This window comes from Pinus tabuliformis, chromosome 7, assembly GCF_031772625.1.
Source record: "Pinus tabuliformis cultivar Carrire ecotype Pingquan chromosome 7, CPIR1, whole genome shotgun sequence".
NCBI lineage: Eukaryota > Viridiplantae > Streptophyta > Pinopsida > Pinales > Pinaceae > Pinus > Pinus tabuliformis.
The window spans coordinates 200033895-200048307 of NC_142293.1; positions in this window are offsets into that span (position 1 = coordinate 200033895).

The following is a 14413-nucleotide window of genomic DNA, read 5'->3' on the forward strand; positions in this document are numbered from 1 at the left end:
TTAGTCTATGGATTAGAAGCCAAATTTCCTTCATCACTAGGGGTTCCTGTTATGAAACTACTTCAAGAAAGTCAAGCTGAGCCCAATAACATGCAAAGAAGGATCAATCAAATAATATGTTTGCAGCAAACTAGAGACCAAGTTTATAGCAGAGTACAAGTTCTACAAGAAAAGTTAAAGAAAGCTTTTGATAGAAGGACTAAGGCTGAGGATTTCAGCATAGGTGACAAAGTCCTCAAGTGGGATTCAAGAAGGGAAGATAAAGGAAAACATGGAAAATTTGATTCTCTTTGGAGAGGACCATTTATTATCCAAGCAGTGCAAGGAAACAACACTTACTTCCTAAAAAATCTGGATGAAACTGACTTAAATGAAGGTCCTGTGAATGGCAGGATGTTGAAGCACTATTTTGACTACTTTCCATGTATATAGCAGGGTCTCTCCTCCTGTACATAATCAGTTGTATATATTTTCTTTCGGCATACAAATAGTTCAGTTTGAAAAGTTGCTGTAAATAAGCAGAAAAAAGGCTTTATATTCCAGAAGTTCCACAGAGGTGACAGCCTCCAGTTTTGAAGTACAAAGAGAAAGTTTTCAAGTTTTGGTAGAAGAAGTCAAGGGCCAAGGCATTCTGACCTGCTGTTCTTGGTCTTTCAAGAAGAAAAACCATCCCCAAGTGGAGCCACTGTTAGCTACCTATACCAATAGGTTTCATTTTTCATGATTGGCAGGGGAAGTGCCAATATGATCTACTTTGGTGATACAAAGATCTCATATTCTTGTGGAAGAAACATATTTACATTTGGTTGATGCTGCCCTACTTCTGAATGGGTGATCCAACAGTCTAAGCTGGGTCATGCCATGTTTCAATTTTTGTTGTAGATTAGAGAAAGAAATATGTCCAAACAGTTCAATCTTGGCAGATAAAGTAGTTAGGTAGAGAATGAAGGTTCCCAACTGTTTAATCTGGGGCCTTGGAAGCAATAAGGCTAGCCTTAGATAGAAAATCAAAAGAAAAAAGCCAAAGGAAAAGAAAAGGCACATAAGGGTTTGCAAGTCTAAATGCACCCTCTTTGAAGTAATAAAAAATGCTAGGCAATAGAATGGGTAGGTAGTTGGGGTTGCAGAAAGCATGGTTTATGGCACTTCACTGGCCTAAGCAAAGCTAACAACATGGTGCCAGTGCAGGTCTCTTATTCAGCAATTTTGCAGCAATACAATGAAGCATGTCTAACTTCCAGATTATCCCCCATCACATTCATTGCTAACCTCTCAATACTACCTATGTTCATGAAAGAAAGTCAAAGTCTTTTGTGGGTTCTTGTCTCTTTAAGAGCCACATTTCTTGTGTAAAATTCTTTTCATTTTGATCTACTTCCTAAAACTAAGTTGATTTCATATAAACTTAGTGCTTTACCCCCTCATCCCCTTCCTCCACTCATATTAACCCCTAACTTCTTATTATCTAAATCCCCTATATTCCCCTTTTCCCTTACTATTATAAACACTATGGTGTATAAACCCCAAGCAATCTATAAATATTCCCTCCCCTCTGGTCAGTTTAACAACCTAAGCCCTACCCCTCTTTTCCCTTCAGAAACCTTTGAAACCATTTACCCACTTCATTTGCAAAAAGACCTTGTAAAAAACCCACTATTACCCCTAACCCGCGTTATTTGCAAAATGCACCAAAAAACCCATTCTTCCGCTTTACCCAAAGTTTGGCGCAATACGCATTTTCATAAAAAATACATTGAAAAACCCATATAATTCGCCAAAATCCAAAGTCCCCGCCGGGCACGCATTTCAAAGAAAATATTAAAATACTCCCGCACTGCTGCCGTATTGTCCTGGCGCCTTCGCGATCCGTCGACCGTCGGATCTGGGTTTTTCCATCCGACGGCCCACATTCATATCGGGTCGGCCCCGATGACTGCACTTTATCGCCCGAGAAACTGTCAGAGGGTGACGTCAGGCCTCTGCCACGCGTCACCCCCATATTTTCTCGGGCCGCCCTCTGACAATACCATGACCGTATCCAGAGCGGTCCGAGAAAAACCACTTACCGCTTGTGCTGTACCGCCATGCCCACGTCATTACTACGTCACGCCCACGTCAGTTCGACTCGGCGCCCTGTCAGCACCCCCACCCGCCAGCGCTCCGACATGTCCGCCACCTATGCAATCCCCGTGGACCACTCACAGGCTGCCACATCACTCGATGACGTCATGCTGACGTCACCTGACCCTGACCCCACCTGATGACGTCATGCTGACGTCATCCAAAAAAAGCGCCAATAACCCAAAAAGTCCATATTTTAGCCAAAATTCGTGTTTTTTGTCACCTTTTCCAAAAAGACTGTTGCTCACCTCTGCATGCAAATTACAACCATCCGTCGCCAACCTGCAGAAATCGACCCGAAGACTGTTGGCGCCCTCAACCCACCTGCATTTGTAACCATTGCCGACAATTCACCAGGTATTTATCCAAATCATTCCCTCCATGCTTGGTTATGTCCATAATTGTCCGAAACTAAGTTAAAAGAGTGAGGAAGCTTGTATTTACCAGTAAATCCCCGGTGGCCAGCCTTCATTTTCAATTGTTGCGTCGAAATTCACCTGCAGAGCCTCGTTTAGCCAAGTTTTCACAAAACCCACAGTCAGTCCGTGCATTCGTGGACTTAAAACCTGAGCTGCACAAATTCACCAGGAAAACAGTGGTACTAGTCCCTGCATATGCTCAATTAACTCTCTTTGGAGCACTTTAAACTATTCTCACCACAGTTTACCCCATTTTTCCTTGCAATTTGCCTCACTGTTGCAAAAGTACCCCTCTGTGTTGTTCTGCCCACTGAAACCAGTTCTAGTACAAGTCATAGTACTACTTAACCATGGAAACACCAGTAGCCCTGAATATTCAACCTCTGAATGCCCCACACAGAGAGCTAGAGTGGAAGGCCCTGGGTGATAGAGATTACCAGATGATAGACTCATTTGCCATGAGTTCCAAATTTAACATTCACCTGCAAAATGAGTTAAAGGCCCAATATCTCAGTGGGGCTGATATTTTAGGAATTTGGGACTCCAATTTGCCCATTTACAATCTCCCTCAAGTCAATGTCCTCCCAGACTTGATAAATCAATGCCGCTCCAGCTATGATCCATGTCAAAGAGCTGTCCTTAGCCCCTCAGGCTCAGTATTGTTCCATATCACCCCTGAGGCCATAAATGAGATGCTGCACTTTCACACTGCAAAGCCACTGACTCCTCTCTCCATCAATGACTTGCTAAAGAAAGGGGGCAAGCTGTCCAGTGCTCAGATCATCAAAATTAATCAGCTGTTCGTTCAACCAAGCTCTGAAGTTGTGAGAACCCCTCCTATAGGATATCAATACCTCAATGAGCTGGGCAAGATGCTTGTGGATTTGATCAGTTACATCCTGGGTTATGGGTCATATGAGGATGTTGATGAAACCATTATGGCCATGCTGTCCATATTCTCCCCTGGGATGCCTCCTGTTGTGCATTATGATTTTGCTACATACATTGCCAATAAGATTCATGAACAATTGATGAATCTAGAAAGGGAAAAGGTGTTTAAATACACTAGGTACATCTATCACTTGTTCTTATTTTATCAACAAGATGCTTTCCCTATTCCTCTCAAGAAGCTAAATGCCTAGGGAAACCCAAGGTCTGTGGTGTTTTGGTCTTCAGTCTTTCATCATATAACTTTTTCACCATACACCTACTGTGAATTCATAGACCTTTTTATCCATCCAGCTATGACCTTGTTATTGGGTGTCCCTCCTCCAAGATTAACAGATGATATGCAAAGGATACTTCACCTCTCAAAGGCTTACAGCATTGGTGATTGGTACTTTTACCAACACCATACAGTAATCAGAATATATGGCTGTGAGTTGAACCCTTATAGGCTGCCAAGATATGTCCCTACGAGACTTTTTGCCTTAGAACATTTTAGGCAGTTTGGAAATGCAGACTTTGTCCATTTCCACAGTAAAAACAAGAAGGTGCAACTAAAAGTAAGGAACCAGCTAGGCCCATTTCTATACAACAAAAGGGAGGAGGGATGGAAGGAAGCAGATTTGATCCTAGAGACCCTCAAATTGCAAACCAGTTTCCAATGGGTACCTTATGACCCTAATCATTTCATTTCCCTCGGGAGGGTAAAATACAAATTGGGTGGCTATGCTCACGTGAGACTGCCTCATATTGAGAAACATGCCAATTCATTAAGCTGGAAAGAGGGCACTCTAGAAGAGCCAATGACTAGAGAGAAAATGCTACAAAGAGAGGGAAAGAATATTGAGAAAGAGGCTGACTTGGAAACTTGTGGGCAGGTTTCCTCTTCCTATCAAAGGCAACTTGGAGCAACTGCCTCATCCTCTACAGCCCAGCAGCAAGCAGCCGGAACTGTTCAACAGGAATCTAGCAAGGATAAAGGGAAGCAGATGGAGCAGGAACATCCACCTCCTATAGCAGAATAGCAAGCAGAAAAGCAAGTAGAACAACAAAAAGAGGGGCATCCAATACATCAAGAACAAACAGCTGAAGCCCCAATATCCACTGAGCAACAGGCTCAAGAGAATGTGCCTCCTAGGCAAGAAAAGACAGTGGAGGCCTCAATGCTACAAACTCCACAGAAAGAAGAAAGGGGAAAGAAGAGGGATAGAGAGCAGGAGACTCCCCTCACCACATCCACAAATCAAGGGGAGAAAAGGCAGAGAATGAATCCCCTCTCCGAGGAAGAAATGCCTATTGGGCAATCATTGGGCATGGGCCCACCGAGCATGGAGGCATCTGCCAGTTCCTTTCAGCAGGAACAAGAAAGAACCCTTGGAGGAGAAGTCAGCTCCTCAAGTCAGCAAAGGAGAGGGGAGACAGGAATCAAGCAACAATTCATTGACATCAAAAAGAGAAATGAGCCACTCAGGCTCCAGATCTACAACCAGTTGCTTAAGATGGCCCCTACAAATCAGCAGAGGCTTATGTCAGCTTATGACATAAATGAGGGGAAAATGACTATGAGTCATTTCATGCCAACCATGCTGCAGCCACAGTCAGCTGCAGACTATATAAGAACCAACCTTGAGGTCCTTGCCAAGGACATCCACCCTATGGACCAAATAGAACTTCACAAGCAAACATGTGAGATGGTCTATTCAACACTGGCAGATAAAACCTTATTGGCAAATAGGTTGGAAAACAGCCTGAACAATACAGTTGCCCAACTTGAGTTGGAGAAGGCATCCTCTCAAGCCAAATACAACAGGATCAGGTCTTTGGAGGATATAATCATAGAGCTTGGGCATGACCCAAAGGATCCAAAAGCTATACAAACGCTGCTGAAAATAAGAGATGCAGACCTTGCAGCTCTCAGAAAGATGATTAAAATCCCAGCAACCCTTCACCCTCAAACAGAAGAGGTTGCCCAGCAAAGACAAGACCAGGATGTAGCAACATTGCTGGTAGGACTGCACAAGCAGCTAGTGCAAACACAAGGGAAGTTGGAAGAGACAGAGGCTGCACTGCAGGTAGCCCTACAACAGAAAGAAGGAGGTCAAACTTCTCAGCCCCCTACAGAGATCATAAACCTTGAGGAGCTGCCACAGACTACTGCTCCTCCCATAGGGTAGACAGCTCAAACAACTCCATCAACATCATCACCAGCACCAACCTCAGAGCAGGCTCCGAGCCTTGATATGCAGAAGTTAATGAGTGAAATCAAGATCCTAGAAGCCCAGATGGCAGAGCTGAATGAAGCCAAGGAGAATTTAGTTAAGCTGAATGAAAAATATGACAAATCTAAGCAAAGTGTAGCAGAAAAAGGAAGAGAAATAAAGGCCCTTAAGGAGAAGATAAAGGAGCTGGAGAAAGAGCTCACCCTTGACAAGGTTGTAACTGAAATCAAGAAAGTTTTATGTGCCAATATCGGCCAATCAATCACAGATCAATGGCAGTATATAGAGACAATTCATGAGCAAATGGAACTCATAGCCAAGGCACACAGGGAAGTCCAAAGGGCAAGGGCATCTCTAGGCAATATGCTTGAGATAGCCAATAGAATGATCAACGTGCTCAATAACCGCACAGGTCCTCAGTTGGCAGCAATTGGGATCCCCAATAGAACTGAAACCATCCTGCTGATAAAGAGGGTCCTTACATTGAGAAGCCTGGTACAAACACTGGATAGAAGAAGCCAGGACATGCAAACAGAAGTAAACAGATTCATGGATAAGTTTGCAGCATTATAGAGTAGAGGCCTTCCTGGCTTGCTGAACAGTGCAGGGAGGCTACTATCACATGAAAATTATGCCAAAAGGGTGAATACATTTGCCACTAAAGAGATCACTGTAGGAGCAAGTGCTTCAGAAGAAACAGGACCAGCATCTGGGCAAAGTCTCTATGACAGAGTAGAGAACTTATTTTTTATTATGAATGAGATCAAACATTTGTTTGAAGTGCCTCCAAACTTCTACAAATATACATAGGCAGATGAAACCTTAGATGCAATTTTGAGGCATCAACTGCCTACACAGGAATGGTGGACCAAAATGATGCAGTTGTTACTGTAAACAAAAGGCTTTCATCAAGTTTTTTCATCAAAAAACATAAGTCATCATGTTTAGAAAGTGTGATGCATACACTATGACTGGAGAAGAGTGGACTGAGCCAACTCAGCAGAAAGATTCGGCCACTAAAGCAACACTGACAGCTACAGATAACAGGGCCGAGAAAGCTACAGCATGACAAAGCATAAAGACACATCATTCAGCATTAATACAGGACGCTCAACTGACTCAGTGGCATCCAAAGGTCAAAAAGACTTCTGACAGCATTAAAGAGTATTCATTTTGTATTTAGAGCAGTAATAACTTCTTTATCTGCTATTTTGTAAAGTTGGTGAGCGCATTTATTTATCAAGTGACTCAGCGGTTCAGATATTTTTGTATAACCGATTGTATATATTCCCCCTCGCATAAGCTTGCAGGGGTTGTTGATTTTCTCTTCAGGAGATACTATGCTGTAAATGTTCAGAGTTTTAATATACAAAGCTGATGGAATTTCCAAAGTTCTGGGTTGTCTGATGCGTTTTTGGTGTGATTGCTGAATGCTACAGGATTCCTGTGTATTTCATGGAACAATAAGTTTCTTTAACCTGTTTCGATATGTTTATTATTTTCTTCATAATCCAATCATGTTCTGTTTCACAAGTTTAATGGCAAAGAAAAAGAATAGTATCAGGATTTATTCATAGAATACCCTGAACTCAATCTAAGCTATTATGTATGTTTTCCTCGGTTATAGTTATAAGACTGTAATTCTTAATTGCTGCACTTCCAAACTATACCTTTCACAGTGATTATCGTTCAGGAATTCAAAGCTGCTCCTGGTCAATACATCTCTTTCTCACATCACTAATTTAGTGGAAAATTCTTAATTGCCTTCCACTGGTTACACACACTTCATCATTACAATTTCAAGTTTGTTTCATGAAATATCTAAATGGCCCTGTTGCTTCAATAATCACACTCAACAAATTCAAACAACCTGCAACTACAGACTCCATTGCCCAATGGTCTAAAACTGTCTGAAGATATCACCTTAAGTACTGAAAGACATCATTCAACCAAAACTCTTAAAACAAACCCTCACCTCATATCTAGCCTAAGATTCTTAAGAACAAATCTAAACAGTCAAAGAGAGAGCCCTCTCTGATTACAGGTTGGCTAGAACCTATGATCCAAAGCTTGGTTAGTGGTTACCCTGGCCGTATTCCCTTGGGAGTCATAGGGAACAACCTGGGCGTTAACAGGTCCTTTGTAGTTAATTGTTGACCCATACATCCCTTTACAATATCTATATTATGGTATCAAACCTCCACACATCGTAACTCTAAAAGAAACGTTATGAAATCCTCAAATCCTGATGCCTCAAACCCTCTCGTGCTTATCTCCTTACTTTTCATATGCCATAGAACCAACACCTGTGACCATATGTATAGCACTTGGGGGTAGGGGGGCCTACAGTATCAGAGCCTTCCTTTATCATAACTCTTATAAAAAGGAACATTGTGAAATTGTAACATTCTGATGCTCCTCAACCCCTTTTCTCTTAGCCCTAATATCAAAATTTCGCCATAGAATTGGGTGTCATGACTAGTGGCTTGTGTTATTGGGTGATTAATCCTTTGTGCTCCTGTCAGGGGCCTATCTCCCTTTGGTATTCATGATTCACCCTTGGTCCTTTGAATCCTTGTGAACAAGTGCCACATAACATCAGAGCTCCTCTCATTAGAACGCTATGAGAAAATTTTATAAAGGAGTCTTGATTTCTCTCTCTTCCAATGGGCTCCATATCACTTGAGTGCTTGACCTTGGTTCTTTGGGTCCTCAAAACCAAGTGCCAACAACACATCAGAAACCCCTCCCATCGGGATCTTTTCAAAAATAAAATTTCAAAAGGGGTCTAAGATTTCCGACCTCTGATATTCAACATAGGACTTAAGTGCTCCACTTTTCTATGTCCTTGGGCCCCTGAGTCCTCATGAACAAGTGATCTAGGTCGATGTTCATACATAATGGCATGGAAAAGGGTCAAATTTCAAAGCGGCGGAAATGTGATGAACTTGACATTAGATCGAAGTGCTCGTCGTCCTGATTCCAATGGTGTGAATGACACTCTAATCTGAGTCTGGATGAAGGAGATAGAGGCAGTCAAAGTTGGGTTGACTCTTGATGATCGGGTGGGTTTAACGAGGACACAATTTTCACTTTTCTAGAAGACAGAATCCGGCCAACTCCGGCCAGATTCTAGGTGAAGTCGTGGCTTAGTTAAAATGACCCCTTCTGTAAAAAAACCGAAATTCCAAAATTGTACAATTTGTTTTTAAAAACAAAAAAATATATAAAAAAAGGGGAGTAGTGGGCCACCAATCCCACCACCCCAACTCCCATCCGCATATCAATAAAAAAATATATGTTGGTGGAGGGGCGAGCCATGACCCCCGTCCCCTCCCACGGAACCCACAACGAAACCAGGGGTGGGTAGCCATGACCCCGCCACCCCACAACCACATTTCTTGATCCTTCATTGGAGCATGGTGCAAGTGTTGCCATAGTAGGTGGGCCGACCCTTGGGCGTGAGACCAAACCTCCAACATACAGACAACCACTAATGCATGAAGCGGGAGGAAAGTACGGTGGGTGGGCCGCCTAAGGCAGGCTTGACCCAACCAAACTTTAAATTAAAAAAGTATTTTAGTTTAAAAATGATTTGTTATGTAAAAAAAGGGAGGAGGCGGGGTTTGACTGCCCAACCTCCTCCATACTAACCGAAAACTTAACCAATTCCGCTAATGGGCTTATTGATAAATCCACCAGAATATTTTTATTTAAAACATAGTTTTCAATGCGCTCAGGCAGAGGAGGCAGTGCACGCGGTTCAAGGAAAAATTTTGCGAGAGGGGCGAAATTTCACTTTGTCAAAATTTGACAAATTTTATATGGTTGCAACACTTTTCGACACTACGAATGCAATGGCGCTGTCTGTTTCTCCATCAAAGTTCTGAATTTTTCGGCCATTTTTCAGTATGGAGGTATAAGACTCCTTTTTGTAACTGATGCTTGTACTCTTCTTTTTCATGCCACTTAATGAATGAAGGCCTCCCCATTGATCAAGCAGGGCTTGAAGACATAGTCCAAGTTGGACGAACTCCATTAGCAAGTCTTGTTGTCTTCTTTCATGCTTTATGTGTTTCTCGTCTTGTCTCATGTGCACATTAAGTTTTCTCTGTTAAGCTACAATTTACACATGTAATTCTTTAACACATCTATAAGCAAAATATTCTGGATCAAGTGGTATCAGAGCAGGTCTTTTTTAGATGTGAATTGCATGTTTGTATGCTAACAAGAAACAGTCCCTGAAGAGGCGAAGGGAAACTAAAGTATTTCAATCCCGAAGCGGGGCATGCACATCGAAGGAGAAACATGGTAGATGAAGAGTCTTGTGATGAAGAGGAGCGCAATTTCGGCAAAACCTTCTATACAATGGTAAAGAATATTGGTCAGTTGATTTCAATGTTGGAGAAAGCAGAAGAGATAAATCCAGAAAAACAAGGTTTAGTGCATGGAAATGGTGGAGAAGAACCCCCTCCTTCACCTTGCATGAGTGAAAGTTCTTCTTCCTCTCATCACCATAATCATAGAAATTCAAGGGATGCATCTAAGAAACCTTTCTTTAAATTAGATGTCAAATTTGATCTTTCCATGTTTAGCGATGAAAGTAATGCAGAAAAGCTTAACAACCAGATTAGGCAGATTGAAATCTACTGTAGGATTCAGTAGATCAATGAGGACAAGGTAAAGATTTAGCTAGCCTCTCTTCGGCTGAGTAGCACCTCTCTCGTTTGGTGGGAGAGAAAATTGCGAAGCAGTAAGAGTGTGAGTAATCTTCTTTCCTCATGGCCTAATTTCATTTCTGCATTAAAGGAACAATTCTCTCCCTTAGGTTATAAACAAAATTCCTTAATGGATTGGCAATACTTAAGGCAAGGCAAAGGTCAGAATGTTCAAATATTTACAGAGGAATTTAGAAAACAGGCACTTAATTTGGACATTTCACTTGACTCACTTGAAGTAGTAACTAAGTATATTGGATCATTACATAGTTACCTTAGACATTTATTATTATTGTTTGAGCCAACTATTATTGACTCCGCCAATGTGAAGGCAATCCATATTGAGAGCAGGGGAAAAATTTAAAAATATGATCATTCCAAAAAACCACCTTTCAAACCTCCAAATGGAAAACCCAAAGTTAAAGGAAAAGGAAAGGAGAAGAGGATGAAATCAACCAAGAAAGAGGAAGGAGAAAGACCTTATTGCAATCACACAAAAAGGAAGGTCATGACAACGATCATTGTTGGAAATAGTACCTGGAAAAGAGACCAAAGAAGTATGGAGGAAAAGGCAAGCATAAGACAGTGGCGAATGTGCAGCGAGACCTTGAATTCGATTCCAGAGATGAAGCATTGATCACAACAACAAGAACAAAAGGTACTCTTACAACTCATGTTAATTTTGAATCACATGAAGGCATTAGTTCAATAGATGAGTCTCTTCCTACTGAAAGAAAGAGAACTGAGCTATTTCATATTAGATTTGTCATAAATAATACAAAAGTGGAAACTCTATTTGATACCGAATCCCAAGCAAACTTAATTTCAGAGTCCTTGGTAAAGAAGCTAGTCTTGGAAACCAAACCACATCCAAAACCTTACCCACTTGGATGGATACATGATAAAGAAAAACTGAATGTAACCAAGCAATGTAAGGTTAAATTTGTGATCACTTCTAAGTTAGTGGATGAGGAAAACCTTTATGTTATACCATTGGATATCTGTGGCATGGTGTTAGGGAGTCCATATCTATATGATAGAAAGGAAATATTCTTATGTCATGAAAACAAATATCAAATCACAAAAGATGGGGTAGAATATATTGTAACGGCTCACCAAACTAAAAGGAATGCCAACCTTCTAAGTTCAGGACAAATGAAGAGGTTGGTGAATTCCAGTAAGGGTTGCATACTTATGATTTTAAGGGAAAAATATTCAGAATTATCTGATGCTTTCCAGGGTTGTGATCATGTGCATAAAAAGGAATTATGTGAATTAATTTCTAGCTATGATGACATATTTCAGGAACCAAGGGGATTACCTCCGAAGAGGTAAATCCAACATGAGATCCATTTGCAGCAATGACACTCCTTTACCAAATATTGGCATGTACATGATCTCGACCATTAAGACGAAGGAGATCAAAAAGCAAGCGCAGGAACTATTGAACCAAGGGGTCATCAGATCGAGTACTTCTCCATGTGGCTCACTGATTGTCTTAGTTCCGAAGAAAGATGGAACATGGAGGATGTGCGTGGATTATTGAGCACTAAGCAAAATCACAGTGAAAAATCGTTACCCTCTTCCCTGCTTTGACTACTTATTAGATTAGTTAAAGAATGCTATCTATTTCACCAAATTGGATTTGTGTAGTGGTTATCACCAAGTTCGAATTGCAAAGTAGTATGTGTGGAAAACCACCTCATCTCCTCCCTCTGGGACCATGACTTTAGGAAGGGACCCTTCAGTAGCCCCAAAAACACAGGTCTCTAGTTCTCGTATGGGCTATGGAGTTCATTGTTTAATGTAGTTATTTTTTCACTCGCAATGGTTTTCTTTGTCATTTTCATTTGAAACCACCTCCAGCACGTTCCTCCAACTGCTACCTCACGTGGAGACCACCACTTACTTTGTGAACTTTAAGTCCCCATCATCGATTTGCCTTGCCTGATCTAATGGCTCACGTCACTTGATCACTTTAGGTACTTTAAACCCCCACTGTTGATCTACCTTGCCTAATCTGATGGCTGTCGCTTCACTTGATCACCAACTAGCTTGGCTGATCTCCACCATTGATCAACCCTGATTGATCCAATGACTATCACACAATATCACACGGATTAGTGCGCGAACATTATCCGCTTGAGAGCATGCAAGAAAAGTGGTTTTCTTGTGCTACATGTCACGCAGTAAGGCTAATCACGTGAAATTTCCAAATACTGCTTACAGCCTAAAGGGCGCACGAGAAACTACTTACCGCCTTAAAAACGTGCTCCCTCATTTCTGCACATTTCTTTTCCCTGCGATATGATATCCACCATCCATCTCTTGACTTCACTTGCGTGATAAGATCTTAGCCGTTCATCACTCCTGTTAGCCTCGTCTGTCCATATCTTGACTTCACCCATGCGATTAGATCTCGGCCATTCATCTCCTGTTAACCTCATTCGTCCATCCACTCACCTCATCCCTCGCAACACGATCTCCGTCGTTCATCTTCTTTGTTCCCTTGTTCATCCATCCATTCACCTAAGCCTTCATAATAACATCACCACCGTTTATCTTGTTAGTTAACCCTATTTGCCCATCTATCTACGTAACCTCCTGCGATCCAATCTCCACCATCCATTTGCCTTTCACTCGACTTATCCAACGGTTCTTATGCATTGTTTCTCCCTCACATCCTCCTTTCACTAATTTCGACCTCCATTTGCTTTTTCCACTTGAAACCTGATTTAGCCTAAGTTTCTTTCTTACACCTTAGTCTAGTTTTCATGCTCTTTACTTCTGCAACTTAGATAATTAGCATTAGGTTAGTGTTAATTTAGCAATTCTTCTTAGCATAACTGTTTAATTGGTTAGTTAGGTTATGGTGTAAGTTTAGCATTTCATGTTGTTTTCTTCATTACTACAGTAGAGTAGCTCTCTCTTAGAATAGGTTTTCTCTCCTTCCATCAAAGAATTAAGCTTCTTCTGACCCTATAGAAGTTTGGCTTGGAACCCCTGGGGTCTATTTCCAGACAAACAGTGACAATAGGCAGGACCTTCACTTCTACTTGTGCATATAGCACTATCACCTCCAAGTTTGTATAAACCTTGGGTTGATAAGTAAAGATGGTAGCCATGGGAGTTGCATTATTATTTTTGCAATACCTAGGCTCATCAATTTTTGACATCGTGTCCGGGGAGGTGTCTAAGTAGAAGTAATTACTACTTTATTCTATTTTCTAGTCTCCAAACTTCTTTTCTTCTACTTCTAGTCTTCAATTTTCCTCCAGTAGTTTATTTCTGCAAAAGTAATCTAGCTTCCTTCCTTTCCTTTGTCATTATCAACAATTTCATTCTGCAAGTACTTTCTATCTTTAACAAAATCTTACAAAAACCAACCCAATAAATTTCCTTTCATGCCTCGTAGGAATAAGGACAATTCAGGTAAATTCTTGGCAAATAGCCCCATTGCATCCAACAGTCAACCTTCTCTCTTCTTCGGTGACTGTGAAGTGGAAGAACCTTTAGGTGAGGAACCTTACATATTTGAAGAACCTACAAAGGAAGAAGAAGAGGAAGATCCCATTCCTACTGAACCAATGGTTGGAAGCAAAAATGACATAGGAGATAGAGAGAGAATTGAGAGTGCCTTCCCCATCAGGGAAACCAATGGGGACACCAAGATGAAGAATATAAGTCCCTCTGCTCTACCTCATTTCCATGGCCTCACCATAGAGGTCCCTGACACTTTCCTATTTTAGTTTGTTGTTATATGCCAAACCTATGACTATACAGATGATGAGAAAAAGTTGAAACTATTCCCATCTACCCTCAAGGATGCAACATTGCATTGGTTCATGGATTTACCTGGAGATAGCATCACAACTTGGGCTGAGATGAAAAAAACTTTTAACAACAAATATAGGGACTATTGTAGGTCAAAGGATACTAAAGAAGAGATTTTCAGGATGACCATAGGCCAGGATGAACCCTTAGAAGACTA